Consider the following 21828-nt stretch of genomic DNA (forward strand, 5'->3'; position numbering starts at 1 on the left):
GCAGAAAGTCGCTTTAGATACAAATAAACCTCAATTTTGATATCATGGAGCCTTGACTTCCTTTCCTATAGCATACATGTGCAGCAGGTATATGAAACTACTCTTAAAAAACTGGTGACTTGTAAAGAGAATTAAAAAGTGAGCTAGCTTTCACAAGGCTTCTTTCACCTTGAGCACAGAGTTATTTTCAGAGAATAATAACGAAGGGCGTCGTAGATAAGGAGCTCGGCAGACAAGGACAAGTGAAAATCATGCCGTGCAAATGCGCCGCAATTGCGGAGGCCCTTTTGAGAGATCACCGGTGGTTTAAATTGCAAAGATGAGCGTCAAAATGGATGAGGCGTCTTCAGGCTCTCTGGCACTCGCCTTTGCGATTTGCAGTAATTACTCATTGAATGGGGGACATCAAGAAGCTGCTGACGCCGTCTCGTTTTTCAGCAATAACAGAGCGCTTTCCACATCGCTCTGCGTCACAATCATTCAGTCACCTGGAAAATGTGAGTCCCTCCCCGCACAACAACACATACTAGCAAACTTTTCACGTGCTTCTGCTGTGTATTGATCAATGCGGAGGAGAAGCGGAACATAATACTACATGACCTCTGTTGACATTATAATGTTGCATTATTTTGTAATAGTGAGAAAAGTGATGACAGCTTAAAAAGGCCGCTGCTTGACTATAATAGCTGACCCGTGTACATTTTGCATAGACAAAGATAAGGAGATATAAACCCCCATGAGGGGCGAGAGGGACAAAGAGAGCAAGAGAGAGAAGTGTGGGAGAGAAGCATGAGAAAAGAGAGCAAGAAGGAGAGAGTGTGGTCTGATAATGGAGGGCAGGGGAAGGTTGCTGACCTGCAGATCATTCTAGGGTTGTGTTACAGAGGCAGGACAAGGTCAGCCTCCTTAGTTTACCACTGTGGTTTCATCATCTGTGTTTTATTTAGTATCACAAACAAATTCGGAGATACCCTTAAATAGACATTATAGAGCATCCGACCCAAATGGCATCATTTCTTTTCTCTGTGATGAAAGGCAAAGCAGTGCACACTCTTAGAAGAAAAGGTTCTATATAGAACTTTAAAGGGTTCTTTCAGGTGCTTGATTCATATACAGAACCTTCATTTTTTGCTGTCTTTCATTTAATATACTGAATATGAATAGAATTTGGGTATATATATCCTATCCAGCAACCTGTCACTCACATGAGATAGCAACAATGGCAAATGACAACGATCTAATCAATTCCCAATAGACAAACTCAAGAAAAATGGGTATACATCACCATTTCTTCGTGTTAAAGAAAAAATGAATATACAACACGGTAGGAAAGAAAAGACAGTCATAATTTCATGATGACTTTAAAACCAAATGATTTCATTTTTTCTTTCTTTTTGTTATATGAAGGTCACTTTCAAATGTTCTTTAGTCATTAGTCTTGTGTGTATTTAAGCCCTCCTGTTTGCCACATCTCCTGGTCAAGTATTATTTTTTCTGTAACCACTGTGCTAAGTGTCATGTCCATGTTTATGTTTTAAGGCGTTCATGCCTTTGTTTTATGTTTGATCATATTTCATAAATAAACTGCACTTGGGTTCTCTACAAACTTGCCTTCAGTGGACTCATTGTTACATATACACACATTTACATATACACAAGTAAAATGTAATTTCCAACACAAAATGTTATCAAACACAATAACTAATTTGAAAAGTGGCGTAAAAAATGTGTCAAAATTAAGGTTTAGAAACCCCCCCTGATCAATTCTCTATTCTATACTGTTAGGGCCAGATTTACTAACAGCTTTTGCTGTTAAAAAACTACTGTCAGGATTTACTAAAGACACGTAGTGAAAAAATAGTGCTGAAAAGGTGTGGACAGGGTTATTTTTTAGGCTGATCCTATTGCATTTGTAGGAGTTTCCCTTTCAGATGAAAATTTTATGGGAGGAGAGTATTTAAATGAATCATGCAAGGTGATTTACTAAGGCTTGCACACGTCAATTTACTGGTATTTGCGCCATTATTTGATGTCTTATTATTAATGTCTTAAACCAGACGCTACACTCTAAAAACTGCTGGGTTAAAAAATAACCCAACCTTAACCACACCGCTGGGTCACTATTGGACAGAACACGCGCTGGGTTGGTTTGACCCAAGTGCTGGGTTTTACCATTTAACCCATATTTCTGGGTCATTCATTTGACCCAACCAGTGGGTGGAATTAACCCTCTTGCTGGGTTAAGTCCTACTTATATGCTGGGTTATTTCGTGTCTCATTGCCTTAATAAAATTAGTAACAAATATTTGTTATATTACGAATATAAAATAATTATTGTCTCTGTAATACAACAAACCAGAGAGGCCACTGTAAATTTGATTTAAATCTCGTTTAATTGTTTTTTTTAAAAACATTTTTAATACATATCTTTAATAATTTTTATACAATTATTACAATTATACAATGTATACTTCTAAGGTAATAAAAACATAACGTTCATTAAGTAAGGTCTTTATACACCACTGAAAACATAGTTATGTAGGCCTATATGATATTGCATTTCTGTCAACAGATCCTCGTAAATATTACACAATGCACCTTTAAAAGTCATTAAGCAACTCATTTGAACTTATACGATTACGATTTCATTTATTAAGATGTGTTGATTTATTAAGAACAGCAACAAACATTTAAAATGCGACTAAATATCACGTGGGCCTGAAACAACTGTTGTCCTCAAATTTTACAGAGGAGGACTCTTTCCATTAATTTGATACAAGGTATGCTGGAGAAACTCCCAGGTGGGGAAACACTGCTTTGTGTATTTAACATCAAAAACAAAAAAAGCTTTGAAACAAAGATGAACAGCCTTCAGCAAAGACTCGGTCTCGATGGTGTGGCCTGGAACAATGGCAAAGGTCTGACATGTCCTCCTCGTCTCATCCTTGAGGCACAGAATATGCAGCAATGCTCCAGTCATCTCATTTTGTGAATATTCAACCATGTTGGTCCCCACCTGTTGATTAAACACAATCACTTAGAGTGTTGCAATATAACTAACATGCAAGTTAAGCTTTTTTTTTTTGTGGAAGTATCAAAAAAATGTTATTGCAAACATTACCAAATATGACTAAATGTGGCAAACAAACAAAATGTCTATTTAAATTCATTATTTGCAAACTGAATTATAGTAATAAAAGAGTACTTTGGACTAATATTTTCAACATTTAGGCAATAAAAGTAAAAATATTACTGTAGCTGTATATTACTGTAATGTTGATAGTGTCTTTCTTTAACATTAAAACTCACAAACCAACAAAGCTGCTCGTTAATCTCCTGACTGGCAGCCCTGATGATCGCCACGCTTAGATAATGTTACACAATAAAATGAAAGATGACATGCATGGTAGGGTATCATGTAAGTCTACATTTTTTAAGTTTTAAATATTGACGATCATTCTTAATAATTTTCTTCTCAAAACTGGCACCTGTCCATTGACAATCCAGGCGGAAATTCTTTAAACTGTTGCCTACTAACCAGGTCACAATGTGACGGCGCGTATCGTGATGTTATTCCTCAGTTCATTTTTTTCTGAACAATCCCGACAGACATTACAGAAGACACACGCAAGAGGATGCTGGAACTTACCCCAGTCGCTTCTTCTGACGAGTATTTATACAATATACCAGCAGACTTTCCACACACAACTCACTAGCTAGTAGCTACAATAGCCTCGAGACTAATTTCCCGCAATTTTACGTGCAAGCCCTGTGAGGGACTAAAATTATACCGCGCTTGTATGGATTTCATTCAAAACGCTTTCCTCACTTTTAAATACACAACGTCCACAATGAATACGATAATTACGTGATGAATTTACAATTTAAACTGCATATTTTAAAAAGGCTGCTGATATAGGCCTAGCTGGTTTACAATTAAGGATTTAACGATGCAGAATTTTGTCAACAAATCTAACCGGCTAACTTAGCTGTGGCTATTTAGGTTTCACAGAATAAATACGTTACCCCTCGCACTTCCATATCAAAGACTGTATGTTGAACAGTGAAATTAGCTTGCAGTTACCACAACTTTTTAAAAATATAGGTAAACATTATTAACTTACCATAAAACACTGCCTGCTCCGGTGTGGCCTGCTCCTCGAGTCTGAAGTGAAGATCCAGAAAGTTCCGCAAAGAATAAACCGGTTGCTGGGTCAAAATAACCCAACCAACTGTTTATTTGTAAATAACCCCCTTACAACTCATTTGACCCAGCATGAGCAACCCAATAATGTGTTTACAGTACCCCAAACAACCCAATATTTTGACCCAGCACAATCAACCCAACAATGTGTTTACAGAAACAACCCAGCATTTTTTTGAGTGTAATTTACTCTGCTCTTGGTAGATTGCATTTCTCATTATGGAAATGATCCGGCTCCATCTGTGTTCTTTAATTTGCACGCTAGTAGATCCCATCGGCGCTTTATTGGAATTGCGCTTTCACACAAATGTGCCCTGTTTAGTAAATCTGGTCCGTAGTATTAAATTAGCTACTATCTAGTGAGAGTGTGAAAAATGGGTTGCAAGGGAGTTTATTTTCTAAAAGTCCACAGGCCCGTAGTTGAAGAAACACCCTGTTTCTAATTTCATTGTTGTTTTCAGGATTTCTAATCCAATTTTATAGTTTCATAATTGGAATCATTTGGACTCAAGACATCTACTTCCATTATTTCCAGCTCATAAAGCAACTTTATGAAGCTTGTCCCTTTCACTCAAGACCATTTTTGCGCCAACGTGGTCACACACTCACTGGCACAATTTCCCAGGTGGCCACAGGCACACAAGCTATTCCCCACAAAACATATTCTTCTTAAGATGAGTCATCAGCAGCGTTGCCCTTAACACTGAGAATCACAGATAGACGAATATTCAGCCCTGTGTTCCTTTGTTAGCAGTGTCAGTATCACCCCAGTGTCTTGCTAGCAGTGGGCAGAGGGTCATTGGCTGTTAACCTTTGGTCCTGTAATAGAGAGTAATAGGTTTTTAGTTATGAATGGTGGGGCCTGTCCCATATGCCAGGGCACGGGAGCACTCTGTGCCCCAGACTACCTCCCGCTGTTCTGGTAATGAGTAATCAGGGCAAAAGCTTGTCAATAGCTTGCTGTGAACTGGACTGACCATGCTTGCGTTTTCTCCCTGGCAGCTCGGCAACAAGAGTCGGTAAGCAGCTTGACCACCCACTCCCATCCCCCAAACATGGCCTACTCTGGCCTTCTGTGTGTATATATATCTGTCTTAAAAACATGACATTCATGACGCAAGACACTGAAAACACAGAGAGATGTGATACATCAGCCAAAGATCTCCACTGACTCACAAGAGTTAAAGCAATTTTATCAAAATATATCATAAACCCATTATTTCCAGCAATTGTTTTTCTTGTGCAGTACGTTGTTGTAATACAGTGCTGTGTAAAACTAAAATGAGATGACAAGAGGAAAGTCTGATCTCCAGTCTGTGGTGAAGGACAGAGGGTAAAGTCCCAGAAAACAGTATGAGGAAGCAAAAACAACATTGCTGGGTAAATTCCACCAAGGTGCCCTCCCCGTCCTCGATGTTAGTCCTCTCCCTCCTTTGATTTTTTGGCTCACTGAAAGAGAAAATGATGTAGGAGAATACTGCATTGGCCACAGCTGGATAATTCTTCTCTTTGCCCTAATTAAAGATCCTTTCTGTAATTATGCTGGTTGCTGTGGAGTGGGAAGGGCCTGGGCAAGATCCAGTTTATTAACCAGGGACTCTGGCAATCTAAGAGGGATCATAAAAATCAGAGCGATGAAACTTCAAAATGTACATAATCAAGAAGTAGCTCTGATCTGTTAGGAAGCTTTACATAAAAATAGACTAACATTAAGCTTGCATTTAGGCACGACTCAAAGTTAAAACATTCTTTGCAGCTGAAACATAATGAACGTCACGTTATTTGATTAGTCAAAGCATAAGATTACAATGACTTCATGATCTATTAAGCGAGTCTGACAGACAAATAAAACTAGCCCCGCTTCAAACAGGGTTATATTTTATTGAACCCTCCAACACAGGGGACCAACTTGAAGTCTTTCCTCTAAGAATAGATAGCCTTACTCAAAAGCACAATGGATTGACTCAGAATAGTCTTTGCGATTACAGGCCAAGGCCCTGGTAAATGAGTTCAAGCCCAGGCCCTTGAGACAATGCACATAACACCCATGTGCTCTACTTCCAGACAGTCCTTGATGTTTTTCCTGTTTTTTATTTCTTTTTCTTTTTTTTTGAGAGACCTTCTCCTGTTATCTGATATTCTAATGAGGGAAAGGCATAGCAAAGTGCTCCACCCCAACCACCCGTGGAACGATCCTGGAGGATTACTCCAAGAGCGCAAAGTAGGTCAACAAGATGTGAAAACAAAGCATGCGAGCAGAATGAATGGCACGCCACAAAAGAGCGAGCAGGTCTGACACATCGCCGCAGCGCTTTGGTGGGGCTTCACTCCCCCTCAGCTACACATCCACCACCACGACACATGTGGATCAGCGCCTGACCTGCTTCTCAGCTCCCCGTCTGCGCGAGCGAGTCATATAGACGGACAATTCTGACATGTTTTTGAAAGAATATAGGACATGCCAGAAAAAGAAACTCATTAAAAAATAATAACATAAAATGAGCCAACTGGGTTAGTAATCTCTGGGACACAAAGCCTAAGTCATTTGCATTTTGTGTTGTTGACTAGTAAAAATCACTGATTTTCACTTGCCTTTTAGGTATTTGGGACATATAAAATACTACATACAGAGTTGTCAATTTAATGTATTATATCTCTGGTGATGTATGCAAGACTTCTCCAATAATTTAGTCTTCTTAAACTCCACCCCTGCAAGCTCACGTTCATCTGCCTTCACTTTTGAGTGCAACGCCAAAATCCAAACATCAACTGATACATAGAACATTACCCTATATTTTCTTTTGTTTCTTTTTTTTTTTTTTGATAATCAGTTAAACTCTGGTGTGTACGTCACAATACGGAAGAAAATATCTGATGCTAAATACAAAGCATATTTGCATAAGTCCGCTATTACTGTCTGCATCGTCACCTCATGCCAAATCATGCCTTGGGAATGCTTAATTTTTCCACTTGCCGTTACGACTTGCTCCACAAACTTCTGTAGTTTTTATTATAGTATTTTTTATTGGTAGCAGACTCAATTGAAATGTACGTCTGTGCGCGAGACATAGCAGCAAACAAACATGTTTCAGTTTCGGAACGACCAAATTATAAAATTGTTTGCTGTGGACCGTGTAAGTAAAAAAAATGTTTTCTGCCAAAATAATAATGGGATGTTTTAGTTGTATTTACATTTATTTGTTTTGTCAAGCCCCCCTGTAGTCAATCATATTATCCCATAAAACTCTTTGATCACAAAAATGACATATTTAAACGTTTTTTTTCCCCCTTTAAATTCTTCATGCCTTAAAATAGCTTGAATGTAACTCTTCACCCTTGCCTCATTTAGTATACGCGGTTCTATGAATATTCAAATTAGCCCCGCCTCCACTCACTCACACCAGCTCAGAGATCCACTCGTTGACGATCACACGTTGACGTGATTGGTTACAAGGTAGTTTGTGATGCCAGAAACACTGGCGATTTCAAACCGCATTTTTGAGACTGTCTTTGGTTCACTGCAGTTTTAAGGAGAAAATACTCAGCAATGGTGTTGACTTATGAATTGGCTCATGGTTTGTCTTAAAGCATATTAAAAACACCACATAGACATAAACAACATTAAAAACTTGATTTTCACCACAGGGGGACCTTAAACAAATATGAATTCATGCATTTTTTAAACATGTTTTATTTAATCAGCACATATTTAGGTAATTTGATATTTTTTTAATTGATTGGCAGACCTAATTAAATGCTTAGAGGGTAATACTTATCTGACATTTGAGAGGAAAACATTCAGTGCTGCAAAGCCCTTTAACATTGTTATAAGAACTGACTATAGTGAAAGGTAAGAGCGAATAGCTAGATCTGGGATGTTCGGCGGTGACATTTACCCAGCGTTAAATCACACAATGGGCTAAGATGACCCTCCACCTGATGACTTAGCCCTGGCTCTGAGCACCTCACCCTGCGGTCCTATTCAACTCAAAGCCTCATTCAGTCGGCTTTTCTTTAGCATGTACCCTAAATGGAAGGAGCGCACAATGAGAAATGAGATACTTGCCCCATTCAATGTGATCTGTGGATTATAATGTGAGATCCTTCACATGGAAGAGACAGTCGCCCAAGGCAAAATAAATGTGGGACCTCAGCACATTGATAAGAGGTATGCTCATGTAGAGATTAACATAAGCAATTTGTCATGGAACAGTCCAGCTTTTGATAGGGTTTCCCCATTCAAATGTAGGATTATGACATGCCTTCCTCGGTACAAAGGAGAAATATTAACTATTTATGCCACTGAGATTCAAGGGAGATTTACTCAAATGACATTTTATTGCTAGGAGTCAAAGCATCCTTTCTAAGTGGAATGGAATACTGATTAATAAATTCAACATCAACATTTTTACAAATGCATTTTTGATTTCATAGTTTCACTATTCTGTGCATTGGATAAACTATGAAGCAGGTTAGGCACAGCTCATACATCCCTAAACATTTAGATTCCCTGAACCTAGGTCAGTGATTTTCCATGCTTAAGCATTTGGATAAAAATGGAACAAGGCCAATGAGAATTGGAAGTCCCTTTGGGAAAATTTGGGAGACTGTACATGGGTAAGATGTGAACTGTGGTAAAGCCACACATGGCTGCACAATGTGCACAGTGAGGCCTTTCCTCTGTAAAATGCCAAGTCTTACGCCCCCGCTCTCCACTCTGCCACATAAGTGCAGAGAGCCACAGTGTGTCACAACTCTCCACATAATACACTCATGGGGTTATTTCCGTTTTTCTGAGTCTCTTTCTCCTCCACTTCCCTCTCATTTGCTCTCTTGAGAGACCTTAGATCTTTAACCACATTGCCAGTCCCCGAATGCAGCTACTGTAACCTCTGCCGCATCTAGCCGTTGCATATGTGAGGTCTTGTAAACATCTGATTATGGTTCTTTGTTATGAATAATAAATGGTTTTATTTGAACTATTATTTGATAATTTATCTTTTGCACAAAGAAGATACAACATAATGGTTTCATATCCACTGAGACCTTTTTGGTATGACGTTTGTCTTTTATTTTCAGTGCTGCTTCTTTGGACACTGAAACCATGCCAGATTTTAAGCAGCCATAATTGCAACTTTACTTTCTCTGAAATGTAGTGCCGTATATGCGGGCTGCATGCATAAACAGGAGTTATTGATCTGCATCGCTCAGGGAAATAACGAGGGTTACATTATGATACAAGACCTAAATCCACAGAGTGTCTCACCTCAAACAAGCATTCATTCAAAAAGACACAGCGCTTCGCCCGCCAAAGATGGTGAAACCAACTAAAAGCCACTGACTAAGCATTATGTCCCATTAACCAACCAGTGAGGATATTGATATACTCTAAGCAAAAACAAAAAAATTGACACATTAATGGACAGGAAACGCTCCAGTATACATGAACGCCAACCACAGGCCAAAACAAGCAATTAACCCCTCTGGGCAATCTGAATGCTTTGCCAAATTAGTTTAAATGCAACATCCTCTCACTTTAAAAGTACACAACAAGATAAAGGGGAGACATGGGCAAGTTCACACCTTTTACTCCACTGAATATTTCTTAGGTTTCTCCTAGTTTCAAAAAGTAAGTAACATTTAGGCACAAACCTTAAAGTCAATTGGCTATAATAAGGTTATTGAACATTTACATCGTTATTGTTCATGAATAATGAATTAAAAACATGTTGATCAATAGCCAGGCTTGTTGTACTGCTATATGGGGTAAAAACCCTATTATAGACTTTTCTGAAATAATTTCAACAGTAAGATAATCATGAAACACAAAATAATGAATGAAACAGCAAAAATATAAATGGCAGCACATATGTTTTGGTTTTATCGTGTTCATTTGCTTACCCAAAAGCTAATAAAAATATGCTGATATTGGAATTTTGAGAATTCACAAAAAATTGTGGTAACACTTTATTTTGAAGGTCCCCTTTAGACATTCTGTTGACTATTTCGTTGACAACGTAAAAAAAAAAAAAAAAACTGCTAGAGAAAACAAAGATTTGTGTCAACTAGCCACAGTCTCAAACTACAGCCTTTGTTTGACCCAGTTATAGTTAATTAAAAAAGCTTAGCAAAACATCTGTGACAGACAGTAACATGCTGTTGAAAAACTTTTTGACAGCTTTTCTGAATTGTTTTTCACAGTTATGCTCCGAGACCTTTGAACATATTGCTTGAGGAAATTGTCATATGAACATAAAGTGACAACACCTCATCAGCAGCAGTTCAGCACAACCTTAGACTCACAGCTTGGTTCTGAGCATCAATTAAAGGTGCAGTAGGTGATCTGGGAAATGCTAACTTTAGCCTGCTAGCATTAAAAGCATCTGAAGCGAGACGACCAGAGACAACGTTATTGGATTACATCATGTGTCATTCACAAGTGAGGAAAAATTTACAGTACAGTGAGTAACAGTACTACAATAACGAACGCTGTTTGCCTGCCATTCTCGTTTTGTCTGTAAAGCGTATGTGAATGCGCTGATGACGTATGATGGTGGTATGCAAACACACGCTGACTGACGGGAAACACATGCTTTCATTTCATTCGGACGGAATAAAATGATTGAACGAACATTTTATGGTCCTACGCCTTCCACAAACGATATATATTTAAAAAAATTATATATATATAGCTTAGGGTTAGGGTTAGGGTGCTGTGCAATACCACATGTGCATAGTTATTATTAGACAAGTCGATATTTTGACAATATTTTTCCCCAAGCACATTTACCAATTCCAAACCACACCAACCTTAATAACTTTTAATTTGGTATATTATATATATATAATCTCCTACATTATACACCTTAATTCTTAAAGTCTTTTGCAGCCAATATATTTTCTTCTCAACCTGTTTTTGTGTCCCTGCTGCTACAAATAGCATTTCTTATCCAGTGGTCACACCTTAATTTTGCATTTTCTATAGTATTGTATCCTTCTCATGGGCATTTCATAACTTTTGACTTTTCAGTGTAGCAAAAAAGAAAGCTTGCTTAATAATTATGCCCATCTGAATATAAGGCAGTTTTTTTCACGTCCAGCCCTTGTTAACAATTATATATCATTTAGAAATGATTATATACAAAATTAATAGGCTAGTTATTAAAGGGGTGGTATTATGCCCTATTTACAAGATGTAAAATAAGTCTTTGATGTCCCCAGAGTGTGTATGTGAAGTTTTAGCTCAAAATACTCCACAGATATTTTAATATGGCATGTTAAAATTGTCACTTTTTGAGGGTGAGCAAAAATGCAACGTTGTGTGTCTGTTCCTTTAAATGCAAATGAGCTGCTGCTTCCGACACAGGGGGCGGAGCTTCAACAGCCTCCACTCACACAGACATGCACTGAAAATTTCAAAACCTTTAAGCCTTTTATGTTCAAACCGGAGTCAGACAAAGATAGAGACTCAAGAAGAAGTGACAACATGTAGACAACATTTCTGAATGGTTAGTTGACGAATTGATGTAGCTTATGTGTAGTTATCTTCTAGTCATTGATTAGCATATTCTGTCTTGATAATCTATAAATCGTGTTTCGAGGGCGGGGTTTATGTAAATTGTGATGTCACTAACCCGGAAGGAATGTTGTGTAGTCCCTACCAGCCGTTTGTTGTAGTCCTTAAAAAGTGATTTCTTTAAAAGAAAATATCTCCCTTTACTTTGAACTTTGAGCGTTGTAACTTTGCAGATGTTGTTTATTCTCAAACAGCAACATGAACAAAAGTTAGAAAAGTGAAATCATAATCAACCACCCCTTTAAGAATGATGTGATTTTGTTCTTGGAAAATAATATGATTAGAAAATCAGCTAATAATTATGCTCACACTGTATTCAACTACATTATTTTGTTATATATTTATATTTTTATGCAGCTACATATCAGCGTTCATCTCGCTCTGACTTCACAATGCCTTTTTTCAGTGACGGTGTCAATATTGTGTTAAACAGTAATTTTCCTCTCTATGGTGGCCTCTTTGGCAAGACCAACAACCTTTGTATTTGAGTCCAAAGGGGAGATGGCAGTTTGCGCTTCTCACCCCATATCCTTGTTTGCACCTGCCTGCCCAGAGAGCCTTTGCTCTTCCTGGTCATTGAAGGTTCAAGGGAAATCAGTGGAATCAAAGGTCTTTGTCTCCTGGCAGACCTAATGTTTCCCTTTGTGACCATCACATGCTGAGGCCAAAGTCCCTTTGTTTTTTGCCTCTGCTCTCTGATCTGGGTTCAGTGTTTGAACTGCTATCCGTTTCTAGGCACACAGAGGAAAAAGATGTGCTATTTAAACCTATGATTATACTTTAATTGCTTGACTTTGATTTCGCTGTGATAAAAAATGTTTTTTTTTGTTTTTGTTTTTTTTTTGCATCTGAGTGATGGTGCATTATTCTATAAATACACAACAGAAGTACAACCAATTATTTTTCAAATAGCATAATATTCCTGACAATTTGGGGCTTGTGCATTGAGCATCTCATTAAATTTTTCTAAACCAAAAATACTACTACCTGTATATGGATTTTACACATTAGTACACAATAGTATTTTTTTATTTTTTTTTGCTGAAAAATTTAATAGTGCTTTCTACTTACCTTCATATAGGCTATATAGCAATCTCAGCGGCCTGATTTTAGTTCATCGCAAACTATAACTATATTAGCCAGATTTTTATATAAATTTGTTATATAACTTTATCTGCATTTATACTCGTGTAGGGCGATTTATACTTATATTGCAAATCTCAAGTGCTTGATTGCTTGATTCATTACAAAATTGCACAATCTTCCAGCTCCAATCTGCTAAATGTGACTATAAATATATTAAGATATTGTTAATGTTAACATCATGGTTTTCTGTAAAGCTGCTTTGAAACAATGTACATTGTGAAAAGCGATATAAATAAATTTGATGGCATGATTTGGAGGGTAACTGAACATTTCACTTTAAACCTGTCTTTAACCATATGCGACCCTGGATCACAAAACCAGTCACAAGTAGCATGGGTATATTTGTGGCAATAGCCAACAATATATTGTATGGATCAAAATTATCAATTTTTCTTTTATGCCAAAAAGCATTATGATATTAAGTAAAGATCATGTTCCAAGAAGATATTTTGTAAATTTCCTACCGTTAATATATAAAACATTTATTTTTGTGAGTGGATGCGAACAGAAATGGACAACTTTAAAGGTGATTTTCTCAAAGTTTAGATTTTTTTGCACCCTCAGATTCCAGATTTTCAAATAGTTGTATCTCGGCCAAATATTGTCCTATCCTAACAGACCATACATCAATGGAAAGCTTAATTATTCAGCTTTCAGATGATGTATAAATGTCAATTTCAAAAATGTGACTGGTTTTGGTTTTCCAGGGTCACATATCTAGTCAGAGCCCTGAAAAAATGTGAAATGTGTAAACATCACACACGAGCAAAAGGTTTTCCTCACAGCTTGTCACACAAACATGTGACTATCTTGGGAGGGAGAGAGAATCTACTGTAGTAAGGAGGGGCAGCTGGGATGTTAACATCTCTTTGTATGCAAGAGAAAGCTGTGAAAAACTTGATGGCTGATACTGTCCCATCAGGATATAGCCCATCTGTAACCTCAGCAGGGCATATTTACTCCAGCCAGAACGGTCATATGGGGTCTTAAGAGGTGTGAACTTGGTGTAAAACCTGAGACTTCTTAAAGCATAGAAAGGCTGAACTACAGGCAAGTCCATTTTTAAAGTTGAATGTTTTTGCTTTCATTTTTACTAGCAAACAAAACTATATTTCTTATTATAATAACATTACCAATAAAATGTATGAAGAAATTAAGATAGATAGATAGATAGATAGAACTTTACTTTATGCAATTGTGCTTCAATCTGAGTGTGCACTTCTCTTGTGCTGGTTACATTTGATCATGCAAGTCATGAACTGATTTAAAGCCCGGGGTTAGGAAGAGGACAGATATTTAAGCTGTGGCTTTAAGGGTGGCGTCCATCAGCATTGGGAAATCCGATTCATCTTAACGATTCGATTCGCTCGGGTGATTCGCTTTACTAAGCCGTTTAAACGATTCAATGATTCATCTGAATCATTACTCAAAAGTCTTCTCAGAAGAAATGTTACACTTCTTTGTTTTGTTATTGTTGTAAAATAAAGTTAAATACGGGTATAGCCAAATTTATGATTAATACTATTTTATGAATCACATGTTTATTGTGTTAACATGTCACCTACCCCACATATTTTCCCACGGTGATCACATGGAAAACATGTTTTTTTTAGTTTTTTTTTTTTTTAGTTTGTAGCTTTTTCAGTCTGTTTTTTTAGTTTGCCCTGGCTGGTTTTGGCGCGACCCTGGGATAATGTATTATATTGTTAATGGAAATTAATGGAACTGTGTTTAGCATAATAGTGTATTTATTTATTTTTGATAAATGTACTCACTCTTTGCGAATCGGTTCGACTGAATCTTTACAAGAACGATTCGCTCTCGAATCGGATCTCACTAGCCTCCATGAGGAGGGTAGGAGGAGTGAACATGGCATTGCAGAGTGCCGGGGATACCTTGAATAAACAATTCAGTCAAGCGACTGACTGCAGGACTCAAGAGCAGAAGAAAACCGCGCATGTGGGGAATAGACGCCGTCAGCCCCAGTCATCTTTCCGTTTTCATATATCTGAATTGTTCGTAGAGAGAAATATCACATGCGCGCCACCCTAAATGCAGCATAATTTTCAACTGGATTCTCTTCATCCGAACAGGTAAGGCTTGGTGTGAAAATAAAATTTCTGGTTTATTTATTCGTTTGTTCACCAATGCATTAGCAGCAAATCCAGAATCCGCTGTGTATTTGAATGGCTTGTGCGTAACGTTATATGTAAGCAGAGGATATATAGGGTGGTGGAAGCTGACGTTTCCATTTTGAGTCTTCATTTATTTCATTGAATGTTTACATGCAGGCATGCACGTATAATGTGTGCGGTTGTTTTAACAAATGCATGTGATCCAACGATTACATGAAAGCGACAAGGACTATACGCACCCTATATCATAATATAAGTTAGACATGTACATTTATAGATAGAGGGTGTACCGGCAAGCACGTGAAATGTGATATAAAAGAGTGTTGTTGTGCTAATAGTAGCCGAGCTCAGTTAAAGCACTAGATACATCGTTACTGTGGTTGTGATAAGAGGATGATTTTAGCTCCATGCTTACCTCTTAGTTTATGTTTAGTCTAACTGAGACTCTTCAAGTTCTTGTGTGAAATCTTTAACGTGCTCCAAGATCTTTCATTGAGAAACAAGAAATTATCTCGCATGGCGCATGCTATAAATCTTTATCCTGAAATTCAGTGTTTATGCTTCCTAAAAACAATATTGTTTGGAGTTCAGTGTTGCAGACAGTAGCATGGATCTTGTAAAAAGAACATCAAATTATTAACATATAATTTTTTTTTTGATCATGTGTGTAGTTTTACAAATTTTGAGCATGTAGGGAAGTTTTACAAAGTAAACGGCACTTTTGAGAAATAGCAATTATGTACACTATTTTGAGACTCCAGCAGTCTTTATTTTTATATAATGTGGAGGTGGTCGCCCCCTTATGCACGCAGACATGTTGATATCACATGACCAACTGGCTCATGCAATTGATCAATTTGTGCAATTGCACTATTAAAATCTGTTTACATTATTACGCTTTTAAAATGTAGGTGGTTTACAAGCATATGCGTTAAAAGAAAAACACTATAACATGCCCCTTTTCAGAGAGAAATCGAAACAGTCTGTCAGTTGTGTTATTATGCATTATATGTATTCGTGTAGTTAATGAGACAGAAAAAAAGATAAACAGATTTGGTGCATAGTGGCAGCAGTTAGTAAACATACTACATGCCTCCAGGCCAGTAGGCGTCAGTATGATGTTACTGAGTGCACCTTTATTTATTATATATTCATGCCTCTGGCTTTTGTTGCATTTCTCAATCCAGTGTGGAGCTGTGGATAACAACAGGACCTGAAGTATATAATGTTCAGTGGGTTGACTCATAGGTTTTTTAGGATAAATATACCTTATGACATTAGACAGTACTGAATGAGCATGGTGTTGTGTCATTAGCACAGCTGCACTGAATAATGTACTGTAATGACACTGTCTCTTTTTTTAAGCACAGAATGTGCACAGAAGCTCTGTATGTGGGCGGTTGTGTTGATTTTTATTTTTGTATTGAGCATGACTAAATAAAAACCACTGAGTTGGTTCTCTTCTTACATCAGACTTCACTCAGTTTGTTCTGGTTTAAAAAAGTCCCAAATGTTGGGAGGAACAGATTGCTTAAGATCACAATTACATGTAACCCAAAAACCTGACTACCCACTCACATTATGTTAAAGCGTAATTTGTTTATAATGTGGTTCTGTTTAAAATTAAAGCTCTTAGTCTTTCTGAAAGAGCTGTCAAGTAAGCTTTTGTAAACAATCTTGTCACTGAAGTCTAGATTCAAAAAAGTGGATATCTAGGATAGTGATAACAGCCAGTTAATAGTAATATTTGTGGACTCAGTTTCAACTCATGTTTTCCATATTTGTAAATGAATGACTTCATGTAGCATTTCTTATTATTAAAAGGGATAGTACACCCACAGATTAAAAATTCCAACATTTATTTACCATCGTTTTGTTCCAACCTTTTATGACTTTCTTTTTTTCTGTGGAACACAAAATAAGTTTTTTTTCCCCATATATGAGTCAGTGGCATGATATCCCATGTTGTTCTTGACCCCATTTCTTTCATTGTATGGAAAACAAATACATTATAATAAATGTTTAGGACTGGGTAAAAAAAATATAGATTTCTCAATTCTAATCGATTCTCATTTATATGAATTGATATCGATTCTTAAATCCCAAAAATCGATCTTTTAGTCTGCTGTTTTCAGTTGATGAATGAATGGAATTGTAGTGCCTCCCATCCAAAAAATCATTATAAGCTTTGTTACTTTTGATATGAAAATAAGTTTTTCAAATTTTGTCAATTTTATTACAACGTTTTAATGTGGTGTGACTGATCGCTGATACGCCTCAGAGTCAGAACAAACAGAGCAGCAGCGCGAAACGCACATGAACTAATCATCTCTTTTGCTTTACTACTAGTTACAGCACAGAATAAACATGAATGAACATTAGAAGGTATGTTAAAAAATACTTACCGAAATCCTTATGTCTCATGTAATCGCTCAGTCAGTGTTTGAACTGCGGAAAGACGTCAATAAAATAGCCTGTAAACAGTCACGTAATGTTACATTTACCTCAGAAAAGCCATTAATTGACAATAAACTCATTAGTCAGCTAGAAAAATTATCTATAGAGAGGAACATTTAGCTAAATATATGCATCATATTACATATTCATTATACTTTTACTGTTCTTCAATATTTAATGTATGTTTAAATAAATACGTCAAGTTTTTAAGACAGCCATCATTTAAATGTTTATATTTCCAAAAATCAATTGGAGTACAAACATAATTAGGTAATTATTAAGTTAATATTTTAACTTTATTATTATAAAAACTTCCTTGTGTGTAATTTAAGTGTTTGTATACAAATCACTTAATTTTAACCTTCAATATATATTATAGTAATGTAGTACCAAAGTTTACATCATTAGTTGAGAGATGTTTATTCTTTGAGAAAATTTGCAATGTACTATACCTGATATATCCAAAATAATCTATATCCTATTTAATCGAATCACAAGCTTGTGAATTGAAATCTAATCGAATTGTGAAATGTGTGTGCCCTCAGCCCTCCTTCTTTTGTGTTCACAGAAGAAAAAGTCATACAGGTTTGGAACGATTGGAGATTTAAGAGTGAGTAAACGATGATAAAATTTAAATTTATGTGAACTATTTCTTCAACATTCCTGTTAGTGAAACCATAATTAGACAGTTATAGTGGACATACACTAGTCAAAATATATGGATATCTAAAAGTTAATGTTTTTGATTATGCATAGAAGTGCCTGTGGTTTTCTTCTGTATTTGGTTGGACTCCTAAATGATGCTACAGAGATGTTTGCCAACTCTTGCTTTGCTTTTTTGTTGTTCTGAATAATATTATGATGTCAGTTCATCATATTACAAATTGAATTTCAAAGCTCAGGTAACTGGGCTTTGACAGAGTATGCAGTTGGCATAGAGAGACAGAAATACTCCTGTCGTTTTGCACAGGGCGGAACAGTAAATGCCATCTGATCATGTGGAAAGAAAGCCAGGATGAGGAAATGGAGGGATGAAGTGAAATGGTTTGTGTGTGTGTGTGTGTGTGTGTATGCGTATGGATGGCTGGAAGGGGTTCATTGTTCATGAGATAATGGCAGGATCATCTACCAGACAGGAGGTCACCACGCCCCTCAATCATAACCCATAATTGATTGACCATAATGGAGATTGAAGTACATTATTCATAGTTTGCGAGAAAAAAATTACAGCCGGCCCACTGTGAGATCAGGGTCAGATAAATCAGGAAGAGAGGTATGCATGCAAGCAACGGCTTGTTGAAGAGACAACCGGCTGAACGTGATCTTGTAAACATCAGGGATCAATGCGATCTCAGCAGCGCACCAGCTTTTAAGAAAATACATTTACAGTGCCTCTTAAATTGGCTTGTGTTGTGGTCCATGAGGAGGGCGGTGGTAAAAAAAAGACATATGCAAGCAAAGAGTCCCGTATTAAACTAATGGCGTAAGCAAAAGTGGAGGGCAAAAGGAAAGAAGCATCTTAAATCATGTCTCCGTGTGCCAGCTCATCTATCAGCAGTACACCACAGAAATGATTTTTCCATCTGTAGAATAGAAATGTCAGCCCGAGGCAAGCGATGTGTATCAGTGATGTTTTTATAGAGTAAGCCAATATTAGGTATGCGATTTATGGCACATGTGCAACTATCCTTAACTTCACATGCATAGACTCTCAGAAATCAGAAGCCAAACTTAACGGGTTGGTAGCCAGCACTGTTTGTGAAGGTTTTTAGATTATTATTTTTTTATCTGTTTATATAATATCTCAGTCCATAATCTACTTTTTTATTTACAGATTCCTATGAAAGCCCACATGGAATATGTGCCGACAGAAAGTTCCACAGATTTCTGTAGAATTGGAATGCCAGTCATTCATAAAATTCTACACATGCCTCGCCCCTTATGTATACAATTTTTGGGTCTCATTTTCTGACATTTATGGTAGTTGATAAATAACATGCCCATGAAGGTTTTTTTCTTAATCAACATCAAGATTTGAGGTAAATTATTTTAGGTGCTGTGACTGGTCACCATTTCTTCTAAAGGTGCACTACAAAATTTTGGACTCATTATCATCATCTATGGTTGAAACAATTTTATTTAATATTTTTTTTTAAAATAAAGTCTTCAATCTGACCTGACCACTCACAATTTTTTAATATAGTTATTTAATGAGTGGCAAAATGCTGTTTTTGAAGTTTGCATGTAAAGAAAATTCAACCTATCTTTTTACTAAATGCACGTTCGCATTCATTTTTCAGTGCAATGCCCACATCTCAAAATCAAATCAACAACCCATATAGAACCAAGTCACCTCCAAACATTTTTTCTTTTTCGACAATCCATTTCACTCAGATATACGTCACAATACAAATGAAAAATATCATCACTTCTGTTTCATCGTGACTTTTAGAATTCTAGAGGTAGTTTAGCATTTCACACCGTACGACATGTCAACGCCCCGGAAGTATTTCATGTCACCTACCAATAAAGGCTCGATATAACCATATTTAAATCCATATCACAGCATGTGAAAATTGTCTGCAGATTCTTTCTGGGAGTGCTTATAACTTACTACAGTAATTGTCATAGTGACCTTTGAAACTTTCAAACCAGTCTTTTAGTTTCTTTGGATATTGGCTGATTCTGCAAATATTTCCCAGAAATATTCACCAAAACCACTACATTTTAGCTCTGTACTGTAGCCATTACTTTCTAGCTCAGTTTTGAACAAGGACGGCGGGGTGAGCCGATCATTTCTAACTGCGTCTATGTCTCTAGACAGCTTTAATGGCTGTAGGGATAAAGGTTTTCGTAGGTCACCATGTGGCAGGATCAGCATAATTGAAGGCTTGAGAGGACGCAGTAGGGGCAATAGTTAAATTGGACTTAAGACTGTTATTCAATGGTGTCTTAATTTAACCACTCTGGGTTATATGAAGCAAATCCCACTGAGAAAAGTGGCTCGCTCGAATGCCAATCATTCCTCACCGATCCTGAGACTTTTGAAGGTTACAGGGCTGTCTGTGGCTGGGCTGACGGATTGATGTATGTCCCCCGTCGAGCAGAGATTCAGAGTCCAAGGCCGCCGCAGTGCTGTCCTATTAGGGGGGATTGTCCTTCACAACTTCTTAGCCGCCTGTCCTTTCTGGAGCCTACAGAGCTCAGGCAAGGGCATTGTGTCTGCTACAATAAGCCGAGCCATGGAGTGCTTCACCCACACATAATTATATGGCTTTAATGCAAGCATCTTTCACTGTTCATCCACTCACACCAGCAAGCGCAAAAAGAGTGGCGTTGTCAGAGGGAGTCGGTGGATGTATCCCTACTTCATTACGACTTGCTCTTCGGAATTAAATTGGTTCAGCAATTAACTAAAAGGGGATTTTTAGAATTTATGAATGACTGAGAAGATTGATATATTGCAAGAGAGGAGAGCAGCATGTGCAATGGATGTGAGGCAGAGGTAATGGATTTATTGTCACATTGAGAGGCACATGAAACGTGGTTAGGTGCGAGAATCACCGTATCCAGTTTTTAGGACCATAACAGTTAGGTGATCAGACTTGTGGCATTGTCTATGTGTTCGAGACTGGTTTCTGCCAGGTACTGTGTAAGTAAATTCTTTTCAAGGAGCTCTGTGGTGGCATTACGACATGAGTGATTTCACCAGCTGCTTTTTTTGTGTTACCCAGTTCGATAAGATATGAGGTCATGCTTGCTAGATGTTGTCAGGAAAATCTAATCCAATGGTTGCCTGCCGAGACAAAGACGGCTCTATGCCGAGCAGATCAAGAAAATAATGCACAGCTTGAACTTAGAACTTCGAGGTGTTTCTTAAGAGTTAATTAAACAGAATTCATTACCAGGTAATCTATAACATATGGTGAGAAAAGATTATTGTGCCACCACTTTGAATACAAACGCTTGGTATTTCCGTCTGCTCTTGTATTGAGTGTTGGGCTTTTTAGAGTTTGGATTACAGCAGGGTGGTTTGATATATTTTTTGCCACCGTGGAAATATGTCAACTGGTAGATATTTTTCTGTAGTGATTATACTGCAATATATATACAGCCTGATAAAAAAAATGTGCCTATGTACTTTATTTTATGGTCTTGGTGGAATAGATCTGCTACGCTGCTGCTGCTGTTTTTGATTATTGCTGCTGCAGAGCAAGTGCAGAGACTTGCTACTGCCAATACATTCACAGACATGCTGCTGTAAAAAAAACCAAACCCGTAGCAGCTCTATACAGGTGGAGCTGGGGAAG

The 21828-nt window shown here is 37.3% G+C and overlaps 2 protein-coding genes across 2 annotated transcripts in view; one reads left to right on the top strand and one right to left on the bottom strand.

Moving 5' to 3' along the window:
* samsn1a (SAM domain, SH3 domain and nuclear localisation signals 1a) overlaps positions 1-21828 on the bottom strand; it is a 123321-nt gene that overhangs the window by 38858 nt on the left and 62635 nt on the right. The window lies entirely within an intron of this gene.
* nrip1a (nuclear receptor interacting protein 1a) overlaps positions 14779-21828 on the top strand; it is a 34370-nt gene continuing 27320 nt past the window's right edge. The window contains exon 1 of the mRNA XM_079885835.1: positions 14779-15019. The gene's annotated coding sequence lies outside the window, so the exon portion shown is untranslated. The remainder of the gene's footprint in view (positions 15020-21828) is intronic.

The sequence above is a fragment of the Squalius cephalus genome (assembly GCF_949319135.1).
Source record: "Squalius cephalus genome assembly, chromosome: 11".
Taxonomy (NCBI): domain Eukaryota; kingdom Metazoa; phylum Chordata; class Actinopteri; order Cypriniformes; family Leuciscidae; genus Squalius; species Squalius cephalus.